Genomic DNA, 5,468 nt, shown 5'->3' on the forward strand with positions numbered 1-5,468 from the left:
ATTGAATCTGGTGTAAAAGAGACCGTTCTTTTGAATCATGATTTTAGCACTTTTATGAGCTGCAAGTGTAACGACTTAGCCTACACCACGCTTCGGAAGAGGCTGGAAAGAGCGTCTAAATAGACAGATAACATGCCAGGGGAGTTGGTCCATTGAAGATCACATTCGTTAAGCGGCAAATGTAGTGTATAATGGACCAGCTCTCCTGGCCTATTTTCCGTCCATCTGGCCTATTTCTACTCTTTGCAGCCGCTTGTGAAGCCTGGTAGAGGCTAGTAAAGACGTGTTTAGGACGTGTCTTACCTGTGAACGTGCCAGGCTGCCGCAGGGCGACTCGCTCTTTCTGCTTGAAGTCATCCGAACCTTCTGACAGCGGAGCAACCTTTAATGGCTGACGACCAGAGTGCCTTCCCCCAGAATCTAAAAATAAACGCACACAGAAAAGGATTGTCAATCCAGTGTAATAGCCTGATTTAGCGCTGCAAATGTCAGTGAACGTATTTGTTAGGCACAAATGTATAATGTCTTGTGTTTTGGAGGGTGCATATAACACTACCCACTGGCCAATGCTGACTTCTCTACGTTCTGCAGTAATAGTAGTTTATTACTCAACAGCTGAAAGAAGCGATGAGAGAAATTAATTGTTTACACTAACTATGTCGAAATGTGCCTCAAGGGTTGCTAATAAATAATATGTATAGAAAAATCATCAAAATAGTCACTTAACAACAATATCTATCCGTTTGGACCCCAGTCAGCCTGATGCGTCGCGAAAATTCTTCAGTTGGCTGCGGGTTAGGCAGGGAAGGGAGAGCGCTGAATCTAGTCTGAACATTTCTGGAAGCAACTAGATCGGTCCATCTTTCCCCGTCTCTCAGGTAACGTTACTAATTATGTTTACCGAAGGAAAACATCTTGTTTTTGCCCAGTTTCTTCCTCTTCTTCTTCTCCAAACAGTGACCTGTGACCTGACCAATGACAATGATTTGTTGACGTCTGACTGGTGTTGGGTTACATAATATTGGAATTTCCTGGTCTGCTCTACTCCTTTTCACCATATACTAGTAGCAAATGTATATGAATATGTTTGGAGTAAGAATTACCAAAGAATTACATGTCCGAAGGTAAACATTATGCATTTGCTTTGCTAATGTTACTTGTCTAGTTTTCAAATGGATGTTGTTAAGAAATAGTCTCGGTGTGCTTAAGCTACCTGGGCTAAAGCTTCATGATTCAAAGTTATGCATCAAAATTTTTGTGGGATGATTTTTAACGCACATCATAAGAGGGTGGATTTGTTTCTGGTGGACGGTAAACACAAACTAACTTGAACGCGGCGGCGCGCGTGGGCGGAGGAGACATACAGTCCTCCTGAAATCGATGGGTTTCTTCCCGTAGGTGCTTCATCATAACGGCTGTCTAACCGAGATCTCTTCATTCACGGGAGAAAACTCCTGTAGCGGCACACCCAGGCGTGGGTAGCAATGCCCTTCAAAGAATTTTCTCTCCTCGTAATACAGGCGGATTGCCTTGTCTGATCCTTCTCTGTCCAGAATGACTTTGATGTAAGGCGAGATTGGAACACGGGGGAGGACAGTAGGCCGTGCAAATCCTCCAGTACCGGAAAGAAGTCTCTACTTTGGAATTTGCTTGATTTGCTGTAAAAAAAAGGTCATTTGCACTAAATCTTGTACCAAATTTAGTGACTGATGTGAGTTGCAAAAGGACAGTGCTACAGAATCTGCCAGGGTAGGACGTGGCAATGATTACAATGTTATATATAACTTTATTTCCAAATTCATGCCCGAAGGCTAATTGCTTGTACAATCAAGTATAATACTCGTTGCAATACAGTAACAGGAGACAGGTAACAACTGTCTGGAAAAAACTTCTACTTCTACTACTACTAATAGCTATTATGGGGTTCGACTTCTTCTTTGAAGGCAGTGGATAATGAATAGTCCCACATTCTGCACATTTAGTGGCTTTTGTGATCTTAGTAGAAATGCAGTTTTTTGGTGATCTTCTAAATGACGAAAGGATGGAGAAATTGTTGTAACTGTCTGAAATAATCTGTTTCTTTCGGTCCCATAGTGAGGACACTGGCTAACAAAATGTATTTCATTTTCCACTGCATTCATTGTACAATATTTACATAATCTCTCGTGCACAGGTAGTTTTCTATAACGGCCTTTTTCTATCTCTAGTGGATGCGCACTTATTCTAATCTTACACATGGCAGCTCGCTCGTCAAATTCTTTGTGGTATAGGTATTTTTCCATAGAGTAGTCGGATTTGAGAGTCTTGTAAAATCATAGCTTGTCGTTATCTACAGACAATTGGTGAAAGAACGTTTGAACATACATATCAATTAGTCTTCTCTTCATCAATGTACAAATACTCTTGTTGTCTAATGTACAGTGGTTGGTGTTCCATGAAAAGAATAGCCTGTATTATATAAGCATCATCTATAATTTCCTCCAGGTTGCCTACGTTGGAGACTAAGGCGTAGGCGCGTGTCATTTTACTGGGTACCTTCCACTACTCTACGGTCTAGGCGCTGAAATCGGAATGGACCACATAAGTTTAGTTGTTAGGACGGACTACAGGTCACTGACAAGACACCACACATTTATCGTATGCATGACCCACGATTAACACAAGACAATGAAGAATTCAGAGATATCAAACATCCTGGAAGTATTTACAGCTTTTGAGATATCATTTGCACAACAAAACAGATGATCTGACGAGCTTTCAACGTGTCTGGTAGGACAGGAACTTAAACAGTTTTTATTTATTTATTAAAACAACAAAGTACAAGACATGGTACAAGACACAGAGGTGGAAACTCTAGCCGAAGCTAATATTAATCACACCACTGACATAGAATTCAAAATACAGGTATGACAATGACAAAACAACAAATGAGCGTTCGTATATACAAGAGTAACGGCAATACAAATCATTAGGCAACTGTAAATCGTTGGGTATTAAATATAAAGGTTTGAGTAAGAATCAGAATTTTTTCGTTGACTTCAAGACGTAAAAGGGGCGAACCCCTCAGTTGAAGTCAACAAAAAAATTCTGATTCTTACTTTACCTTAACTTCAACAGTTTAGTCCTTGATGTGTATCTCCCAACCTACCAGCCATTGTCTCCATCCAACTTGATCTTAAAATCAATCTGTAGTAACCGCCCCTTCTTGCCATTTTGCTTTATTTACATACGGCATAAAACACGAGCAAACACACAGACAAACGCACGCAAAACAATCCCTCTGTTTCGGCATATAATGGCGACAAACGTGGATATAATTATGTCACAAACTGAAACTGTAAACTATTAAAAAGCTTTAACGCAATTTCTATAGATTCAAAAAATGGTCTGGAGGAAAAATATTCAGAATCATCCCTAGAATCCCACGAAAATTTGCATGCGATGAATCTTACAGTCCTTGCTTTGATCTGCTCCGGTTGAAGACACGGGCGTCCACCCCGCATCTACCGGAGCGGCACCAGCATGTCTGCGGCAGCCGCCCACTCCCGCTGCCTCTCCAGCCAATTCCGCTCTTATTATCCCCATCTGACAACCAATCTAAGCCGGGCTCTCATATCATACACATCCACAGTTGATATCCCAAGAAGTAATAAAGTTGATGTTTAGATATCACATTTTACGTCGCTGCTAGATTGGTTTTTGTGATTAAAAAGTAATCCCAAAGGATGAAAACGTAGATAGCTAACATTCAATTGGACGGAACCTGACATCTGTAACGTGAACTCGGTATGGGGTTCTGAATTTCGTTGCAAATTCGTGACCTCAAGACATGACGTCATCTTGTTTATTTGTATACAGCAAGATGGCAAGATGGCCGTGTTGTTAGGGTAGTTGACTAAAGAACATACTCGAATGCTCGAATCACTGACAAGAGCTAATGAGTTGTGCTCTTGGGAAAGACACTTTACAGCTAATTATACACCCCTCACTCCACTCAAGTTAAAATGAGTACCAAGCTTGAATTAGGGACGTTCTCCCGGATGGGAAGTAAGGCCGAAAGGTCACATGTTCAAGGAGGGCCACAGCTCGAAAATTACCCACCGCACATATTGAACAGACTAGGGTCCTTCCCTGTGTTGCGTGGATAAAACCTTACACAGGTTTGATCTTAAGCTTCAGTCACAACCCGCCGTACGTGCTTCTGCGTGCTGTCTACGTGCAAAAACGCAGGGCATCCGTGCGTGGTGAGTACCACCTCCGTACGGAATCCTACGGATTTGGGAGCACGCAGACACACCGTAGAACTTTAAGTGCATGTAAAACGTTTTCTGCGTGCGGTCTACGGATTCACCACCCGTGCGTGGGAGTAAGAGCGACGCGCGTGCCCCGTATGTACCGTACGAAAGACGCACGGGAGAGTACGGCCTCCTTACGGTAAAGTTGCAATCGCACAGAGATCGTACGTTGTAAGCACGTACAACTCACTTACCACTTGCGCAACGTACGATGCACGCAACCGCTCACGGCCAGACGTGGCGTGCAGACCACACTTTGCGCAACCGTGCGAGTGACGTGCGAGCGACGTGCGTAGATGCCTTCCCCACGTTTTTAGAACAAACGTAGCAGACGTAGCCTTCCATAAAACGTACGGACAAAAAGCACGTTGTGACCGGAGCTTTACACAGTTTGGATCTTACGCAGCTCGAGCTCACTGTAAAACTGGTATATTACATCTCGAGGCGGTTTAATGGTTGTACAAAGCAACTAGGAACAGATAGACGTGATTCATGACTTCTTTTTAGCGCTTGTCTCTCACAGTCCGTATCATTTTCTGCTAATGTACCAGAATTATCTACGCTTCATCCTCGTCACAACATGAGATAACGTTTTTCCTGGAAGATCCCTCAGGCGCTGATGAATCAATTTCGTTCCCGGCGCTTTGCGGTACCATATAAGGAGAAAACTCTGAAGCATGGGTGGATAGACATAGTCTGGAAACCACGAGAAAACAATGGCTACATCAAGGTACGGTTTTTTTAATCCTTGAACGAGCACGCTAGGCAATGTCGCTGGTAAAAGTCAGTTAAAGTATATTTTCCTTGCTGTCTAAATAATGTTCTTGGTAACATGAATATCAAAATCAGGAACAGTTCATGTTCAGAACAGAGGATAGAAATGCCGGATGTTCCGCTGCTGTACCAAGGAAAGCTGATAGGAGGCAGCATAGAATTGAAACCTTCAGTTTCTAAACTTGTAACGACACACACACACACACACACACACACACACACACACAGAAACACACACAGACACGCACACGCACACACAAATGCACACACACACACACAAACACACACAGACACGCACACGCACACACACATGCACACACACACAGACACACACACACACACATACGCACACACACACGCACGCACGCACGCACGCACGCACACACACGCACGCACGCA

At 43.1% G+C, this 5,468-nt stretch overlaps 1 protein-coding gene across 2 annotated transcripts in view; it reads right to left on the reverse strand.

Moving 5' to 3' along the window:
• The window catches only part of LOC109465466 (voltage-dependent calcium channel beta subunit-associated regulatory protein-like), a 66,491-nt gene that overhangs the window by 25,771 nt on the left and 35,252 nt on the right, over positions 1-5,468 (reverse strand). For both annotated transcript variants that reach the window (XM_019762752.1, XM_019762753.1), the window contains exon 2: positions 304-420. The gene's annotated coding sequence lies outside the window, so the exon portion shown is untranslated. The remainder of the gene's footprint in view (positions 1-303; positions 421-5,468) is intronic.

Source organism: Branchiostoma belcheri, unplaced genomic scaffold, assembly GCF_001625305.1.
Source record: "Branchiostoma belcheri isolate BF01 breed outbred unplaced genomic scaffold, Haploidv18h27 scaffold150, whole genome shotgun sequence".
Classification (NCBI taxonomy): domain Eukaryota; kingdom Metazoa; phylum Chordata; class Leptocardii; order Amphioxiformes; family Branchiostomatidae; genus Branchiostoma; species Branchiostoma belcheri.